Source organism: Musca autumnalis, unplaced genomic scaffold, assembly GCF_047663935.1.
Source record: "Musca autumnalis isolate F117 unplaced genomic scaffold, ASM4766393v1 scaffold_1, whole genome shotgun sequence".
In the NCBI taxonomy this organism is placed as follows: Eukaryota; Metazoa; Arthropoda; class Insecta; order Diptera; family Muscidae; genus Musca; species Musca autumnalis.
This window is the reverse complement of record NW_027411644.1, coordinates 16,853,422-16,874,420: the sequence shown is the minus strand read 5'-3', so window position 1 is coordinate 16,874,420 and position 20,999 is coordinate 16,853,422. Positions and strand designations below refer to the sequence as shown.

General features: G+C 37.6%; 1 protein-coding gene across 12 annotated transcripts in view; it reads right to left on the bottom strand.

The window, feature by feature from the left end:
• dsx (transcription factor doublesex) overlaps positions 1 to 20,999 on the bottom strand; it is a 480,086-nt gene that overhangs the window by 405,827 nt on the left and 53,260 nt on the right. For all 12 annotated transcript variants that reach the window (XM_073968073.1, XM_073968088.1, XM_073968097.1 and 9 more), the window contains one exon: positions 18,120 to 18,534. The gene's annotated coding sequence lies outside the window, so the exon portion shown is untranslated. The remainder of the gene's footprint in view (positions 1 to 18,119; positions 18,535 to 20,999) is intronic.

Sequence of the window (20,999 nt, the reverse complement as noted above, 5' to 3'; positions counted from 1 at the left end):
TTATAGCTGCCATGAAACAAAGCATGAGTTTGGTTGCGGATTTGTAGTTGGTCGGAGGTTAAAACATCTGGTCTCCAGCTTCACCCCAGTGAATGAAAGACTCGCTGGAATTCGATTAAAAGGAAAATTCTTCAACATCAGCTTAATTTGCGCTCATGCTCCCACTGACGACAAGTACGAACAGACCAAAGATTTATTTTACGAGCGCTTAGAAGAAACATATGACCGTTGCCCTGCCCATGACATTAAAATTATACAAGGCGATTTTATTGCCAAAATTGGAAAGGAGAATATCTTTGGCCCAACAGTCGGGAAATTCAGTCTCCACAGTGAAACATCTGACAATGGTATGAGGCTGATAGACTTTGCAGCTGCAAAAACATTAGTTAGCAGTACCAGATTTAATAATCTCGATATTCATAAGGGCACCTGGCTGTCTCCAGATCAAAGAACAAGTAATCAAATTGATCATGTTGTGATAGATGGAAGACATTCATCGAGCGTGTTGGATGTACGATCGTTCCGAGGCGCAAACATTGATGCGGACCACTACCTTGTTGCAGCAAAGGTACGTACCAGATTAAACGTAGCAAACAAAGTGCCAAAAGACACAACACGGAAGTTGGACATCGGTAAACTGCAATCACAACAGATAGCCACAGCATTTTCCACTCAACTGGACCAACTTCTTAATCAAAGCACTCCTCGTCCCGATAAAATATCAGAACAATGGCAAAACATTGCCCACTCCATGTAAACAGCCGCAAAATCAGTACTTGGATACCAGAGACCTCCACCAAGGAATCCATGGTATGACCAGGAGCGTCGTGCTGCTACCGAAGAGAAAAATGCGGCATATAGGGCTACTTTACAATCAGTAGCAAAGCGTACCGCACGAGAGAGGTATCGGGAGAAAAAGAAGAGAGGAGAAACGTCTTTTCCGCAGGAAAAAGAGAGAGATGGAAAAGCGGGAGTGTGAACAAATCGAGATGTACAGGAGCCAAAATGAAGTCCGAAAATTCTACCAAAGAGTGAAACATCAAACTGATGGCTTTGGAACTAGCACAACCTCCAGTAGAGACCAGCAAGGTAATCTGGTAACTGATACAGAGAGTGTGCTAAGGATATGGAAAGAGCATTTTTCCAAACTGTGGGTATCCAATAGTAGCAAAGTCGACAAAGATACCACTGATCCAATCCCAGAAGATGGTATTGAATGTATACCACCCGGCCAAGGTAAAGACAGCAATAAACCGGCTGAAGAATAATAAGACAGCAGGAGCTGATGGCCTACCAGCCGAGCTGTTCAAAACCGGAGGCGACACGCTGATAAGGTGTATGCATCAGCTAGTTAGCGCCATCTGGCAGGAAGAACGCGTATTCGACGATTGGAACCTTAGCATCCTGTGTCCCGTCCATAAGAAAGGAGATAATACTTTATGCTCCAACTATAGGGGCATAAGTCTTCTCCCTATCGCTTACAAGATAGTGTCAGGGATATTGTGCGAACGACTAAAGCCCATGGTGTCGACGCGCAATGCTTCCATTGATCTCGGACCAACTGTGGAAGTTGTTTCCTATAATTTTTGAGGTAGTAAAAGACTTCGTCTACCTCGGCACCTCCGTAAACACAACAAACGACATCAGTTGTGAAATAAAAAGAAGAATTGTATTGGCCAACAGATGCTACTTTGGTTTAAGTAAGCAGTTTAAAAGCAAAGCCACATCTCGTCAAACAAAAATAACGCTTTACAAAACACTGATACTACCCGTGCTGATGTATGGCTCCGAAGCCTGGGTACTTGCGCAAGCACACGTGGCAGTGCTTGTTGTGTTTGAGAAAAAATTTCTTCGAAAGATCTACGGATCAATCTGCGTTGACGGTGAATATCGACGTCGTATGAACCACGAGCTGTATCTGCTATACAACGACAGCAATATAGCTAAACGTATCGAGATGCAGCGATTGCGTTGGCTAGGCCATATAATAAGAATGAGCGATGAGGAACCCGCTAAAAAGGCGTATAAATACGGACCGTTTGGCGGTGCACGCAGAATTGGCAGGCCAAGGAATAGATGACGCAAACAAGTGGATGAAGGGATGACAAGGCGCGGTATTCCAAAAAGCGAAGCACGAAACAGAGAGAATTGGAGATCTTTTCTTAGTTCGGTCTATGGAACAAATGTTCTGTGATGGGCCAGTTAAGTAAGTAAGTAATTTTTTCCACCACCACAAAAAACTAAACGTATCAAGACCGTTGCTTATACGTAAATGGTAAAATAAGTGGCAAAATATCACTGTATACAAAATTCGTAGGTGCTATCTATTCGGATAGAAGGATGGAAAATCACGTGTTTGGCCAACACAAACAGAACGGTTGCATTTGTAGTGGTTGGTGACCCATGATTTCAGATAACTTATTTTTTGAATGGCTAGCCACACTTGCACTTATTGTTTAGAGTGGCAATCCACATTTACAATTGTTTTTCAGCAAGTGACTCATGAGTGTCAAAATCGGCTACCGTAATCTGGAGGGTATAATTAAATTTGTCATTCCGTTTGTAACACATCGAAATATTCATCGGAGACCCTATAAAGTGTGTATGTATATTCTTGATCAGGGTAAAATTCTATTCCGTCCGTCTGTTGAAATCAAGATACAGCTCGCAATTTTTAAGTTAGAGCTTTTTAATTTGGTATAGAAGTTTCTATCACTCCTAGGAAGTTTGGTATTGGAAATGGGCTATATCAGTCCATGCTTTGATATATCCCCCATACAACGCTACCACCCGATGTTCGATATTTTGAAGGTTTTAGCTTCATTATCACACTGAAATGGCTGAAATTTGGTACTTAGTTGTAGCTGAAGGTATAAAACTTTCCCCAGAAATGTGTCGGTACAGGTTCATGCCCTCAATATTCCACCGAAATGGCTGAATTTTGGTAGTCTTCTTGGTGGTATATAACATTGCCCCCAAAATTTGTCCGTACAGGTTCACGCCTTCACATAGCCCCCATAGAACGGTACCTCCCATTTTGCGGTATTTCGAAAGTTAGCCACCGTGTTTTACACAACACGAAAGGAAACTATTTGTTCAGTTTTACTTGAATACAAGTCGTGGTAGAGGGTATAACAGGTTCGGCCGGGCCGAACTTAACGTGATTCTTACTTGTTTTTTTTTATACCCTCCACCATACTATTGAGGGTATAATTAAATTTGTCATTTCGTTTGTAACACATCCAAATATTCGTCGGAGACCCTATAAAGTATATATATTCTTGATCAGGCTAAATTTCAATGTCGATCTGACCATGTTCTGTCCGTCCGTCTGTCTGTCTGTTGAAATCAAGATACAGCTCGCAATTTTTAAGATAGAGCTTTGTAATTTGGTATAGAAGTTTCTATTACTCCTAGGATGTTTGGTATTGCAAATGGGCTATATCGGTCCACGTTTTGATATAGCTCCCATAGAACGGTACCTCCCGAATTTCGGTATTTTCAAGTTTTTAGCTTCATTATCCCACCGAAATGGCTGAAATTTGGTATTTAGTCTTCGTTGAGGCTACAAAACATTCCCCTAGAATTTTGTCTGTATAGGTCCACACTTTTATAAAGCCCCCATAGAATGGTACCTCCCTATTTTCGCTTTTTTCAAGTTTATAGCTTCATTATCCCACCGAAATGGCTGAAATTTGGTATTTAGTCTTCGTTGGGGCTACAAAACATTCCCCCAGAATTTTGTCTGTATAGTCCACACCTTTATATAGCCCCCATAGAGCGGTCCCTCCGAATTTTCGGTACTTTGAAATGTAGACCCATAGTTTTTGTCTTCTTCATAAACGAAAGGAAACTAATTGTTCCACTTTACTTCCATACAACTCGTGGTGGAGGGTATAACAAGTTCGGCCCGGTCGAACTTAACGACTTTTCACTTGTGTTTTTTTTTTTTTTTTTTTGGCAAATTGATTTTTTAAGTGGCTGTAAACAGCGCAACACATGGTCGTATGTAAAACTGTAGTGAGTACGATTATGCTAAAACATATCTAACATTCCAATGGTACTTTCTAACTTTCCTCGTTGTTGCCTAGGCTCCAAACTTTTCGATTACACCTCGAATAACTATATAATTTTTCCGAAGATACCGAAGATTACCACAAGAAACATATTATAGCAAAATTATTTTTAATTTAAACATTTTCTGTCCGTTACTTTTCAAAATCTACAATTGAGTGCTGCCCGACCCCACTTGTAGCTCATTGATACGGAACGAACTTTTTATGCCGAGGCCGAACGGCGTCTGGAACATAGCATGACACCATTTATATAGCACCAAAGAATTTGTAAGTCAAATAGAGACCTACTCCAAGATTACCTCTGCTCAATTCAACAGTTTGAATTTTTATACATTACCTTAAATAGAATAAAAAGAGTGTAATAGAAGATTGTTCTTTATCTTTAAAAAAACATTTTACATTATTCGAAACGGCAGCTTAAACTGTTCGCTAACGGCAGCTTCCGTGCGCAAAAATAAAAAAACAACAATTCTAGTAACAAGAAGTGGCACCAAACCACTCAAGCAACTGACAAATATCATGACAGACATACGGTGTGTTGTTGCATGGACATTAGAAATGTGAGAGAGTTAAAGATCTTTGATTGATTGCCTGCATGAATTGTAGCAGAAATCGTGTTAAGAGTATTTTTTTGAATGAAAAACCGGACGGCAACAGCAAACATAATGCATTTTTTATAAAGTGGCTAAACAAGTTTAAGAGTTAAACTTTCAACGTTCAACGGGAGAGTTAAACTTTCAACGTTCATTCCCATTATCATCATTGTAAATGCTGTAAATGATTCTTAAATGCGTTTGCTTGCCAACTAGGCAGACAAATTAATTCAGGATTAATTAACAATTTTTTTCCACTAATAATCTAAAGTTGTTTTAATAAAATATTAAAACAACGACTATGGGATTAAGCCTGACTATTTTGAAAAGCAAAATAAAATTTTTGTTCATAAAAGCTTGGGTTGAAAAATTGTAGCGACAATTTAGTTTCTACATAACCGATTTTTTATTGAACGGTTAGTAAGATTGAGATTAAGCTTCTGGACTATTGTAAGGATAATTTAGGAGCCACTCCCTGAATTTATATCAAGTGTGAAGATGTTGTTGTAATATTACGATCTCCAGGATGCGCTCTAAAAACACACATAAAGAGTACACCTTTTTCAGATGTAATTCAAATTATTTTAATTGTAATTCGAGAATTCTATGCGAAAGCCGCTGTAGGTTATTGCCCTCCAATAGTGAATTAGTATCAGACATATGACCCAGGGCAGAACTATTCATCGGCAGTATGTACATATTTAACACCTTTATCTCGGCAGTTCCACGCTGTACCGGACACTAGGGTCATGCTGAAGATAGGCCCGTACTGGACAGACTAAAATATAAGGAAACCAAGTCCTTTCATGGTGTTTGTTTCCCTGACTCATAAATTGGATAGGAGAACTTTTATATATATAGAATATAGCTTTTATAAAGATCTATATGTAGAAGACCTTCCATAGGTATTCTACGGATAGAAAATCTTAAAGGTCCTTTGTACATAGAAGAAATTCTATAGGTATTATAGCTAATGAACACATCGATTAACAGTTGCCATTTCAGTGGATTATTGTGGAAGATACATAGAAAATCCTGCTTTGTCAGATGAGATATAAATACGGGGGAATAGTAATTCAGTGAGTTAGTTGAATATTACTTAGTTAGCTGGTCTTTTAGAGAACATTGGTTCCATAAGCCAAACTAGGGAAAAAATCTGCATTCTTCTCTGTTTGTTGCTGTATTTTCCCAATCTTGGATATGGCGTTTTCTAATGTCCTATGCCACTTGTTCCCTCCAAGCCTTGGCCTTAATGTTCTGCGTGTACCGCCATGTGGGCCGTATTTATACGTCTGTTTAGCGGGTTCATCATCGCACATTATTATGACGTGGCCTAGCCAACGCAATCGTATCTCGATACATTTAACTATCAGTCGTTGTATAGCTAGTGGTTCAGGCGACGTCGATATTCACCGTCGACGCAGATGGGCCTTAGATCTATCGAAGAATTTTTCTCTCAAACACACCAAGCACTGCCTTAGCTGATTGCGCAAGTAGTGTCAGTGTTTTTTAAAGCGTAATTTATGTTTGACGAAATGTGTTTATGGTGGTGCCGAGGCCGACGTACTGTTTTACTACCTCACAATTATAGGAGCCAACTTCCACAGTTGGTCCAAGCTCTATGGGCGCCTTGCGCGTCGCACAGTGTTGCCGCTTCCATACGAAATTGGATAAAAATAGAAGACGTTGACCTAGGTTGACCCATTCTTGCACAAGTACATAGGAGGGTACAGGAATGAAAAATATCAACTTTGGTCCATATCGGTCCAGATTTGGATATAGCCTCCATATATATCTTTTTGCAATTTTGCTACAACTCGTTCAATTTTAATCAAATAACCTTCAAATTTAATATGTGTTATTTTCGTAGCGCCCTAATAAGCTACCCCGATTTTCACAAATATCCGTTAATATTTGGATAAAGCCCCCATATATAACTTTCCCCGATTTTGCTATAATTCGGTCAACTTTAATCGAATAGCCTTCAAATTTTATATGTGACATTTTCTTAGACCCCTGAGTAGTTTCAACGATTTTCGTAAAAATAGGTTCAAATTTGGATATAGCTCCAATATACATCTTTCCCCGATTTTGCTATAAATCGCTTAATATTTATGAATAACCCTCAAATTTAGCATGGGGTCTTTCCTCAGGCCCCTGTTCAGTATTACAGATTTTGATTTGATTTCAAAAAATCTGTACAGATTTGGATATAGCCTCCATATATATCTTTCACCGATTTTGCTATAAATCGGTAAATTTTTGAAAAAATAGCCTACAAATTTAACATATCATGTTTTCTTAGCCCCTTTTTCAGTTTCACCGATTTTGAAAAAAATCGGTTTAGATTTGGATATAGCTCTCAAATATATTTTTGCCCGATTTTTGTATTTAATGCGCTAAACACGACATGTATGTGAGCTATTGATTAAATTAGGGAAATGTGTATTATTCCTAATTGAGTGACATCGGGCGATATTATATGGAAGCCATATTCAAACCTGAACCGATATAGACCAAAGTTGATATTTTCCATTCCTGTGCCCTCATAAGTACTTGTGCAAACATTCACCAACCTAGGTCAATAGGTAAAACAGAACAGGGGCCTGAGGAAACATTCCGCGTTAAATATGAAGGCTATTCATGAAAAACTGAGCAAATTATAGCAAAATCGGGGAAGATGTATATGGGGGCTATATCCAAATCTGAACCGATTTTTGCGAAAATCTGTGAAACTACTCAGGGGCCTAAGAAAATAACATATACTAAATTTATTTAATCGATCAAATAGAACGAGTTTTAGCAAAATCGGGAATATATATATATGTATGGGGGCTATATAAAATCTGAACCGATATATGTATGTCAGAATGTTGCAGGGATGGGCAGAATGTTTTTACAAATGTTTTTACAAATGGACGAATGTTTTTTTCGCTTCGGAAGATATGTCCAATTAACGGAAATCAAGAGCCAATGTGCCAACAAAATTTTCAGAAAAATTATTATAGTCAGGGACGTACGCAGGGGTGGGGGCCCTGTGGGCTTTAAAATCATTCTGTATTCAAAAAATGACGAGTTTAGTACTGTGCGGATTGGAAGTGCATGAAAAGACATGTTTACTGGACAATATGTACGATATATCAAGTGTTTTCCGTGGAGTATATCTCTAAAACCAATTAGAAAATTGTGTTACTACCTTAATTTTTTATTATTTATTTAATGGAGAAAAAATTATTGTTGTGCCTCATAAAGTGCTAATATCTGCTATAAGTAGCATACCCACCAGAATGTTTTTCCTATCATTAACAAAGTTGTAGCTGAAAACAACCGTAAACGAAATTAACCCACTTAGCGCCGAGATTTTTTTTGGGAGAAAACTTAAAATTTTATATGAAAATGATATTTTTGACACTTTTTAATCATTTTTAATAACTAACTTTTTTCTCTAAAACTTATAGTAGATTTTTTTAATTGCTTGCGTTTTAGTCCAATTGCGTGGAGATGCATAGGCCAAATAAAGCTTTACGAGCATGTAATCATAGATAACAGACAATACTATAAGAAAATGCAAAAAACCCCACAAAAATGTGCGAAAACATCCAAATTTTGCGTAAATTTTTGGAACCATTTTTGGTGGCGTTTAAACGACCAGTGGCTTAAAGTGGGTTAATGCTCAAACATTGGATAAATGGTATTAAAATCTGCTGTAATTTCGGCCTTTATGCTAACGATAAAAATGTAAATCGTCGAAATAATGGCCTTTGACTTCTCATATGTTTCGACAAAAGCCGCTTCAAATAATTTGGCGCCGATTTAGCCCAGTTCGTTCGTCTGTCTGGCTCGAGCGCAAGATAACTCTCAAACGGATCAACCGAACTTTAAGTCATATCGGTCCACTCCTTTTTCCCACAAGACTACAAAATGTTTCGCTAAAATGATGCGCACAATAACTCTCGAAGGTCCAAATCGATTTCTTCGAGACATATATTTGGTTCGGATATGGATTACATCGGTTCACTCCTTTGGGTACCTCCCACACAAAATTTCAATATCCGATTTTACCGAAACTTTGAACATCCTAAAATTACTTCCGGACGTACATATGTGTATGAAGTACCAAGAGGGTCTATATGCGACAACATATTCGGATACCTCCCTAACAAAATTTCAACATAAATACAATATAAGGGTTGTTCGAGAATCCATTCGACATTTTGACCAATGCCACTGCTTGTTTACAGCGATATTCTATTTTTCGTGGGTAAGTTCATGCTTCCTGACATAACGGTTCAAAAGCTTTAAATCTTACCATGACCAACTAAAATGACGCCTTGACATCATACATATCTAAAGGAATGACTTCTAAAATTAGGGTCACTTCCAAAATGGACCATTCTTTCTGGTATCTTCTCCACAAAAGTGCAAAATCTATGTCGGCAAACCCGACTGATACTTTTTAACTTGTTTCGAGAAAACAAAAGTTCTGAATTTTCTTAAGTTTGCCTCCGCTGTGCCGACAGAAGTCATAGTCCTTGGAAAGTTTTAAATGTCATTGAGTTCATAAACATCTAATCGTACAATTATGATAGAAATAAGGCGGAACAACAACCATTGGGATATCAGTTGATGAAGTTTTTCGACTTAACTTAGCTAAAATTTTGCCGAGAACTAATGTGGATTTCGTAGTCTCAAACAGTACTGCGAGTAGAATTCGGAGTCTATGAGTCGTATTTGATATCGCCAGACTCCTGATAAAAATGTTTTCTGTTTTTTTCTAAATGCCTGTTCCAGAACCTGCAAGAATCTACACATTTTAACTACTAAAAATGTGTAGATCTTTGACCATAAATGTAATTTTCTGAATTTTTATACCCTCAGCCTTTAGGCTAAGGAGGGTATATACACTTTGATACGATGAAAATGTGCCTCATCGAAATAATGGTTTTAGACCCCAAGTATGTTTGGACGAAATGTGTTTCAGACAATTTGGGGTCGATCTAGCCATGTCCGTCCGTCTGTCTGTCTGTCTGTCCTGCTGGCTGGTGCGCACGATAACTCTCGAACGGATGAACCGATTCGGTTCAAATTTTGGCTTTCGTAATATTTTGCCCAAACTTAGTTTATGTTGGAAGATGAGCTACATCGGTCCACCCCTTCCGGTACCTCCCCCACAAAAGTTCGAAAATGTTCGGAAAGTTTGTGCGCACGATAACTATTGAAGGGAGTGACCGATTTGGTCCATACTTTGTATAGTGTAAACTTTCTACCAGAGTAATATGAGGTTCCAATATGGTCTCAATAGGTTCACTCCTTCGGGTACCTCCCACACAAAATTTCGGAAAAGTTCAGTTTAGGGCAGGCCTGCTCAGACAAATACAAACACATTTTGTAATTGTGTTGGTTTTGAAATACACAAATTTCAATTTTCCTATGTCTCTCTGTATACTGTGAGAAATATCGTAACAGTTTTTTTTATTTTATATTTCAAAATATAGAGTAGAATAATTATTTTATTTTGACCAAATGTGACTGTTGATGTTATAATTTGTTGCAAATCAAGTTCGTGACAAACCAAAGTGCGTTGACAAACCAAACACTCTAATTTGCCGTAAAAATTTTAGGCAAATAAAAATTCGTACTCAGTATCTTCATTCATTTTTTCAGTGTACGCATATAAATTCATAGACAAATTCGAAAACAGAACCTTCCTCATTGAATGTTCAATAGAGACTGATTTTTAATTTTGAAAATATTCAAAACAAAAACAAAAGCTCTCTTTTTAAATTGTGTGTGTGAGAAAATTGACACACACCGACAGCTCAGGTGCGCACCTTGAGCAGGCCTGGTTTAGGGCCATCTCTCGAATCGCCCTGATTTTTGTTTTAGTAACTTGTATTCACTGCCCTCCACAGGACGGTACAAGTTTCATCAGGGGCAAGTCCATACTTCCTGAGAAAATAGCCTGAAAGTTGCAAAAAAACCCCCATGACACCGTGTGAGGTGGTTGGAGGGCAAGATAACTCTAAAACGGATCTGCCGATTCGGTCCAAAATCTGGCCTTAATAATATTTTGTCCAAACATAGTTTACATTTGAAGATAAGCCATATCGGTCCACTTCTTCAGGTACCTCCCCCACAAAAGTTCAAAAATGTTCGGAAAATTTGTTCAAATTTGTTAAAACCTCTTTAAAATAGCTCTATGTAACGCTTCACAACATTTTTTAATTTCATAATTTTTGTTCAAGTTTGTGTCTGTACCAAAGCCATCAGTTTGATGTTTCACTCTTTGGTAGAATTCTCGGACGTGATTCTAACTCCTGTACATCTCAATTTTTTACACTACCTCTTTTCCATGTCTATCTTTTTCTGCGTAAAAGACGTTTCTCCTCTCTTCTTTTCTCCCGATACCTCTCTCGTGCGCTACGCGTGGCTACTGGTTGTAAAGGGCTATATGCCGCATTTTTCTCTTCAGTAGCAGCACGACACTCCTGGTCATACCATGGATTCCTTAGTGGGGGCCTCTGGAATCCAAGTATGGAATTTGCGCTGTTAGAATATGTTATCGGGGAGAGTGGTGCTTTGATTAAGCAATTGGACCATTGAGTGGAATATGCTGTGGCTATCTGTTGTGATTGCAGCTTAACGATGTCCAACTTCCGTTTTGTGTCTGTTCGTACTCTATTTGTACGTACCTTTGCTGTAACAAGGTAGTGGTCCGAGTCAATGTGTGCTCCATCTGTCACAACGTGATCAATTTGATTTCTTGTTTTCTGATCTGTAGATAGCCAGGTGCCCTTGTGAATGTCGTGGTGCTTAAATCTGGGGAGCAAGTTGAGTTGAGCCGCTCAGCTAATTTTTTTTCTTTAAATTTTACATTTAAGACTTTCTCCTATGGACATTTTACATTTAAGACTATCTCCTATGGACAGGAGCAAATCTAGGGCATGGGAACAACATTTTTTTTAATTTAATTTTTTTTTCTTAGTAGCTGGGCTTTAACCAAAGGAATTTTTGAATTTCAAAGGATATCTCGGGAAGTATGGATTTCCCAAGAAGAAATTATATATTGTCGTGATCAGGAAGGTGAGATCTACCTATAAAAAATGTCATCACGATCGGAGCTGAGCGGCTCAACTCATCTTATGCCAAATATGGTACTGTTAACTACCATGTTTTTTTTTTTTTTATTTGAAAATTGTGCCTTTTTTAGGCGAAGATAATTTTTAGTATTAATTTGTTTTCAATTAATGTCTGTGATCAATGTGATTCTTCTAAGCGCTCGTAAAATACATTTTTGGTCTGTTCGTCATTGTCTTCAGTGGAAGCCTGAGCTCAAATAAAACTGATGTCAAAGAATTAATTGTTATATTTTATCCGAATTGTAGCAAGTCTTTCATTTATTGGAGGGAAGCTGGAGACCAGATATTTTAACCTCCAATCAACTACAAATCCGCAACCAAACTCATGCTTTATGTCATGGCAGCCACAGTACAGTGCGTCACTTTGTTGTGACGCCGTATTTCCGGTATGGCAGTAATGTCGGCCTTGTAATTTTCAAGTACATCTGCCAATGCGTAAACTGCACCTTGTTCTATTCCAGGTGTAGATTCGCAAGTCATGGTCCATAAAACGTTTGCGGGGATAGCCAACTTTAGATGTGTTTTTTTCTTTTCTTTTCTTTTGTTTTGTTTTTTCATAGTAGGATGCTTTTTTTCTAGGGATGGGTCACTAACCCGACGCTCAAACCAAAATTTTGAACACGCGGCACATGTTAGCTCACTACCTTTAAAGGGTGTTAAAGGCAGCTCCCCAGGTAACGGGGAGGTAAGAGACCACTTGAGATGTAAGAGAGATCAAGATAAATCCTGGGATTTGCCATGTTAAAGCCAGTCAGGACCGTTGCTTGGTATCTTTCATCGATATTTTAATAATAATTATTATAATTATTTTTACATGGGCCACTTAATGGCGTACCTTAAGAGTGTCCCACTGAAAATGTGACCTCCCCACTTGTGTACCTACATTTAGGTTCAATATTTAACAATTCGTTTATAAACAATAGACTTTCTTGTGAAGTATTTTCCAATGAAACCCAATGTGAATAAATTATCCTCTATACAAAGCTAAACAATAAAAAAACAAGGATTTGTATTTGATGCTTTTAATTGTCATTTGGTTTTCATTAAGAAAAAATACAAACAAAAGCAACAGGCAATTCCAATTAAAACCAAAAAAAAAAACAAAAACTATTCAAAAGAAATTTCGTCAACCAAATTTAGTTGACAAATAATTGGCTGCCTTCAAGTAATAGTAGATGTCCATCACGGCTCACCGTCAACAAACGACACTCTATTCTGCTCTACTCTGTCAGTCATTTGACAATTCAGCCAGCCTGGCAGTTAGTAAAGCCAACCAACCATCAATACTTTGTTGTGTGTTAAATGTAACTCGAGAAGATGTCACCAAGACTTGGGCAATAGTCTAAGCTGCTGCTGAGGCTGTTAGCGGCAAGAAGGCGAAAAACATAGTTATTCTCCTTCATGGCTGCAACAAGAAATGGAAGTGGTTGTGTGATATCGAATTTCTTCAACAACCATTTTGAATTTACTTTGGTTTAGTTTTTATTTTTTTTGCGTTGCTTTTTCTTTTTCTTAACAGAATTTTTTATTGTAATCACCTCTTAAAGAGCAGGCAACTGCGAAACAACTTTCCAGCCTCCACTTCATTATCAACATCTTCATTGTTGTGCTGTATATTCGGTGTGTGTGTGTGTGCGTTGCCAGAAACTTGAAATTGAGTGACAGTTGCAATATTACAAAAATTTACATATGAGGTATGGGATAAAGTTGGATAATGTTGTAATATTATTCGTGTTGTTGTCCCACAAAATCACCAATCAATTATAAGGCTATTGCTGATGTTCTTGTTGTTGTTGTTGCTGCTGCTGCTGCTGATAATACACCTGGCGGACCAAGGTATTTTCTTGCCAAACCAAATTTTATTTCTTTGAGAATTGACGTATCGATTGATCGGATTTAAATTGTTAATCGCATGAATATCGATGACATTTTCCACACAACGACACGCCACAACTTAACACAATATTTTTTTGTGATTTTCAATGACATCAATGATGTTGTGACTTAAATAGCCATCATAACAAGTTTCATGGAAATTCCAAATGGCGAGATGTTTTTTCATAAAAAATTAATAATCGAAATCAAACAAATATCGGAAAATGAGGTTCCATTTATCGTAGTCCCTCCATTGAGGGGGGACTTCAGTCTGGTGGGAGAGGGAGAGAAGTGATTTTGGAGTATATGTCCGAGAACCTATTATCCCTGAGTGACTGTGCGAATTTTTCGCGGTCCTCTCTAGCCTGAATGGCCACGGTGATGCATGCCGTTTGAAGGAAGTAGGTGAAAACTGGTGGAGAAAGTCACTGCAGCAGAGTCCTAAATATTCCCGTTACATGGCTGTGTGTTTGGTCGCATAGGTAGCATCCCTAACATAAAACTAAGAAAGGCAGGCTGACACCCCACTTTTCTTAAATTTTCTTGCTACCGTATCGATAATCAAAAATTTCAGAAATTAACCGGAATACTCGCTGACGTCCTTTGGATATCCTACATGGATTTATGATTGGATTGACGAGACAAATATCAATTCCAAGTTTCTCCAAGTCGAACAGGAAATGTTAAGATATGGGATCTCCATACTGGGTCTCAGTGACAGTAACCATGAATCTGGTGTGAGGCTGTTATTTACAAAAGGGGCTCATATAACGAATGCCCTGACCATTACATTAAAATTGTTTCAAGGGATCATAATGTCCGGCACTGAAAAGCGAATACTTTTTGGCCACAGGAATAGGGATAGGAAATGAAAAACAGTAATCGATTTTTCGATTTTGGATTAAAAATAAAAAAATGCAATTTTTCGGTCTGGCGATTATTTCAATTGTCCTAAAACTCGACCTTCGCCTTTTTGATAATGGCCGGAAATCGATTGTAATCGACTATTGGTCGATTTTCGAGTTATTCCATTTATAATTCGAATTTATCCACTTGAAATTCGAATTATAAATTGAATAACTCGAATTACAAATAGAATAATTCGATTTTAAAATGGAATAATTCAAATTTCAAATGGAATAATTCGAATTTCAAATGGAAATATTCGAATTACAAATGGAATAATTCAAATTACAAATGGAAATATTCGAATTACAAATGGAATTCTCGAATTAAAAATGGAATTCGAATTACAAATGGAATAATCGAATTACAATTGAAATGTTTCCCTATCGTGCGCAACGTTAAGCGAAAAATTTGAACTTTTGTGGTGGAGATACTCAAAGGAGTGGACCGATATGGTCCATCTTTGAACTTATACTAAGTTTGGACAAAATACTACGAGAACCGATTTTTTGACCAAATCGGTTGATCCGCTCGAGAGTTACCGTGCGCTCCAGCCAGACATACGGACAGTCTGAAACGGATTTCGTCCAAACATACTTGGGGTCTAAAATCACCATTTCGATGAGGCACATTTTCATCGTATCAAAGAGTATATATCCTCATTAGCTTTACGGCTGATGGCTTTGGAACTGGCACATCCTCCTGTAGAGAGCAGCAAGTTAATCTGGTAACTGATACAGATAGTGTGCTAAGGATATGGAAAGAGCATTTAAACTGTTGGTATCCAATAGTAGCAAAGTCGTCGAAGATACCACAGATCCAATCCCAGAAGATGGTATATCACCCGGTCAAAATGTGGTAAAGACAGCCATAAACCGGCTGAAGAATAATAAGGCAGCAGGAGCTGATGGCCTACCAGCCCAGCTGTTTAAAACCGGAGGCGACACCCTGATAAGGTGTATGCATCAGCTAGTTAGCTCCATCTGGCAGGAAGAACGCGTACCCGACGATTGGAACCTGGGCATCCTGTGTCCCGTCCACAAGAAAGGAGATAAGACTGTATGCTCCAACTATAGGGGCATAAGTCTTCTCCCCATCGCCTACAAGATCGTGTCAGGGATATTGTTCGAACGACTAAAGCCCATGGTCAACGAAATAATTGGACCATACCAATGCGGCTTTTAGACCTGGCAAATCCACCATTTACCAGATATTTACCTTGAGACAAATACTGGAAAAGACCCAAGAAATGCAGATCGACACCTTCCATCTTTTCGTCAATTATAAAGCAGCATTCGACAGCCCTATACGTTCAAAGGTGTTCCAAGCCATGTCTGATTTTGGTATTCCTGCAAAGCTCATTCGGCTTTGTAGAAAGACATTAACTGAGACGAGATCCTCAGTTAAAATAGGAAAAAAAACTCTCCGAAGAGTTTTGTACCAAAAGAGGTTTCAGACAAGGAGACAGTCTTTCGTGTGATCTTTTCAACATCCTGCTGGAAAAGGATATACGAGAGGCAAACGTCAAAAGAAGTGGCACAATTTACACCAATAGCCACATGTTACTTGCGTATGCTGATGATATAGACATCATGGGACGATCAGTAAAAGAAGTAACTGATACCTTTATGAAGGCCGAAGGAGAATCTGCTAAAGTGGGTCTGGCGGTAAACGGTGAGAAGACCAAGTTAATGGTGCCGACGCACAATGCGTCCATTGAGCTCGGACCAACTGTGGAAGTTGGTTCCTATAATTTTGAGGTAATAAAAGACTTCGTCTACCTCGGCACCTCCGTAAACGCAACAAACGACATCAGTTGTGAAATAAAAAGAAGAATTGTATAGGCCAACGGATGCTGCTTTCGGTTAAGTAAGCACTTCAAAAACAAAGCTACAACTCGTCAAACAAAAATTACGCTTTACAAAACACTGATACTACCCGTGATGTATGGTTCCGAAGCCTGGGTACTTGCTCAAGCAGATAAGGCAGTGCTTGTTGTGTCAATCTGCGTTGACGGTGAATATCGACGTCGCATGAACCACGAGCTGTATCTGCTATACAACGACATCAATATTGTTAAACGTATCGAGATGCAGCGATTGCGTTGGCTAGGCCATATAATAAGAATGAGCGATTATGAACCCGCTAAAAAGGCGTATAAATTGGAGCCAAATGGCGGTGCACGCAGAATTGGCAGGCCAAAGAATAGATGGCGCAAACAAGTGGATGAAGAGATGACAAGGCGCGGTATTCCAGAAAGCGAAGCACTAAACAGAGAGAATTGGATATCTTTTCTTAGTTCGGACTATGGAACAAATGTTCTGTAATAGGCCAGCTAAGTAAGTAGCTTTACGGCTGAAAATATCAAAGAGACTGAGGGTATAAAAATGAACCTGCTTATGTCGGTGGTATCTAAGATGGTACAAATTTCAGGTCATCACAAGCAGCGTACGCTCCAAGCACGCTGAACTGAAGAGAACCTAAGGTACTTGACGGTAAAACTGAAAAATTCGGGAAAATAACAAAGGGACATATCAAGCGGAAAATCGGACTGAAGCTCGACCATATGGGGAAAAGTGTCCCTATATTTTTAGGGGAGTCAACTCAATCGAACGATTGTTCGACACCTCAGCTCACAAATGTTTTATGAGCTATCATAGCTCACAAATGTTTTATGAGCTATCATGACGTGGTATATCGCATAAACAAACTGTCGTGATGACGACATATTTAAAACTCGAGACTATCGGGAGGGCGAAGAATGTACGGTTAGTCCGTGTTGATACCTCAGAACTACGCAGCAGGCACTGTTATCGATCATCAGAGAAAGCTCACCCTAAAAGAGATCAATGACGGAGCCAATTGCTGGTTCATCTTTTTCCCAGAGGCAAGCACCTTCCAGAGAGGCCACATAAACGCTCAATGCTATGATGACTCCCTTTTACTCCAAATGTTCAAATTATGTCCATTAGGTCGAGGATTATCGTGTTAATCATTCAGTCAGACGGACGGCTAGATTGACTCCAAATTGTCTCAATCGGATTTGGGGTCTAAACTCATTATTTCAATGAGCCACATTTTGATCATAACAAAGTGTTATACCTTAGGGGTAAAGGGTGTTTCTCTACCATTAAGGTATACAAAATAACACTTGCAACATTTTCAAGGTAATTGTGCGCAAACAAATTCTACTGCAGATTTTATGAAAGTACAGACAGATTCGAAAAAAACCATATTTGGGTTTTGTGTTCTTAGATCGGGTTTATATTTTATTGCCTCATCTGAACATAACTAAATATTGACTTTTTAGAGCAAATCAAGGCAATTTCTCTGAAACCAGTTCGAATCTTGTTTAAACCTCTGAAGCAAACTTGATCTAACAACACGAAACCCAACTAGGGTTTTGTAGGAGTTGTATCTATTTTCAGTGTTGAACAGTGTAATTGAACAAAAATAAATACAAATATTTACTCACAAATTATATTTGAAAAAAATAATAATAATGTTTACATTATTAATTTTAAAATTACCTTTTCAGTGATATTTAATAATTTTGTTTTTGTTGTTGAATTATTTGCAGCTTTGTTTATGAAATTGTTTTCACTTTGTATATATTTAATACTTTTTATACTTTATTTTCTTCAAACGGTATATTTTAACAATTTACGGAAATTTATTTTCTAAATACCGACGGCAATTTTATTCATTCACTTTTCTTAAATATTTTTTTATTTTAAATAACATTTTTTATTATTTTTATCACTTTTCTCATAACAAAGAAATTTTTTCATTTGCTATTTACTTTTTTGTATATATTAGTTTGCATCGGCGCTTGGTTATTATGTATTTTTAGTTACAAAACTTAATTATATTATTTCGGGTTATAGTTTGCTTTTTTAGATATTTTATCCAGCTCACAAAGATTTTTTTTATTTAGCCGTTAATCTGAAATGAAAGAAAAAATATGTGTAAAATATAAATTGCTTTTTTGTTTTGTAATAAGCATTATTATATTTATCGTATCCATGATAAGCTGAAAATTAGGGTTATAACTTTTCGCTTTTTTTAAATGATTTCCTGTTCCTCCAATGAATGAGCTTTTTTTAAATCGCTAAACTTACGTTTATTCTATTGATATATAAAAAATACGCACAAAATTGATTTAAAAAAAAAAAATCTCAAATATTATTTCCTGTTGCATGAATGAATAAACTTAAGCCTACTAATAACTAAAATAACGTTTATTCCATTCAAATATTGAAAAAGGTCATGCAGCAACCACTTTCAAAAAATTTTGAATAATTCGTTTTCTTTTTTTTTTTTTTTTTTTGTACAAAAATTATATATTTGAGAAAAAAAAAACGTTTACGACATGTTTATGATTCTCAGAATTAAATAAAACAAGTAAAAAAGTATCAGTCGGCTTTTTTGTGTGGGAGGTACCCGAAGGAGTGGACCGATTGAGTCCATATTGGAACCTCATCTAAGTTTGGTAGAAATTACACGATGTGCAAAGTATGGACCAAATCGGTTATTCCCTACAAGAGTTATCATGCGCACAAGTTTTGCGACAATTTTTGAACATTTGTGGGGGAGGTACCTGAAGGAGTGGACCTATATGGCCCATATAATTAGTGAGAAGTAAATGTTACGTTATATTGGTTGTCTCATGTGGCTGTAAAGTTTATTTTCAATTATATATCAGTTTACAGTGACTTCAAAAAATTGCCATAATTCTAATAAATTCAAATGTTAAAATCATTTTGTGAGTGAGGTTTTTGTACCGAATCATCTTATAATTAATATTGTATGTGATCTTATGTAGAAACTCATCATAACCCTACTGAACATAGATAAAGTATACGGACAACAGAAAATTACGAACAGTAGAGGGATTAAAAGGCTTAGTTGAACGTAACGGACACTCATAGCTAGATCGGCTCAACTCCTCGAGACATTCAATTGGATATGATAAAAGGTGGTTCTAGTATCATAATATTGAGACAAAATCACCTCAATGTCTCCTCCTCACATAGTGGGGTAGAATAGAAATATTGGATTTAAAAACATTTAATGAAATTGAATCTTCCAATAATAGTGAACTTATGTAACAAATTTGGAAGAAATGTGCAGTCATACGGTGCCGTTGTATGACTGTCTTCAATATATTCTGCTGCCTAGACTGCATGACTCTTCAAGATGGCAATATATATATTTATATATTTATTCCTTTAAACTCCTATAAGGAGCATAGGGCCAGAACAAAATTATGAAATCTATTTCTATCTAATGCTAATAATTTTATTTCACTCCATGTAACACCGCTTCTTTCAACATCTTTTTCAATTTGTCGCCTCCAGGTGTGTGCTGGGCGTCCTCTTCTCCGACTTCCCTGTGGATTCCATTCAATGGCTTGTCTTGTTATATCACCAGCATCCTTCCGTAGTGTATGCTTTATCCACTTCCATTTCCGTTCCATTATATTTATATAGATTGTCGTTTGACTCGTTAGCTCCCATAGCCTGTTGTTTGGTATTGTGTTGGGCCAGTAAATTCTTAGCAAGCGCCTTAGGCAGCGATTGCTGAAGCTTTGTAGTCGCTGTATGAGCTGAGGCGCCGCGTTCCATGTTTCACAACCGTACAAAAGAACTGAAGTTACGTTTGAGTTGTAAATACGTATCTTGGTTTGAATGGAAAGAGATGTTGATGTCCAAATGTTCTTGAGTTGTCCAAAAGCTTGCTGTGCCTTTTTTATACGGTTCTCGATATCGTCAGCGCTTCCACCGGTGTTTGTAATAGTGCTACCTAGATATATAAAAGATTGCACATTTTCCAGCGGTTTTCCGTTTAGAAGAAATGGACGATTGTTTGTTGTATTTAGTCGCATTGCTTTTGTTTTTTCAATGTTTATATGAAGTCCGGCAATAAGCCGGCATAAAATGCTTAGGCTTTAAGAGCCGTTAAACTATTTAAGATCGGAAACTACGAGGTGCACTAGAAAACCTTCTAGCCTAGGCAACACGCAGTGTCGCCAGGCGTCATTTGATATTTTTTTTAATGTTTGACAGTTTTTAGCCTAAACGTACTCAGGATAGTTTGACATACGAGCACGTGTTGTGTTGTTTGCAGTGTCTTGAAAAAATCACTTTGCAAAAAAATGGAATTTACTTGTGAACATTTTCGTCCTATAATTTTTACAACTTTCGACATGGATAATCACGGCAAGAGTGCATCGATTAAATTAAATATTTGTATGCCGATATAGGACCATCCTATATCACTATAAGAAACAGGTTTATTGAATTCAATCGTGGCCGACACACCCAAAAAACGAAGCACCTGAGGGTCGTACAAAATCGGCCTTTGTGCCAGAAAAAAATGAAACCGTGCGTGAACGGATAATGCAAGAT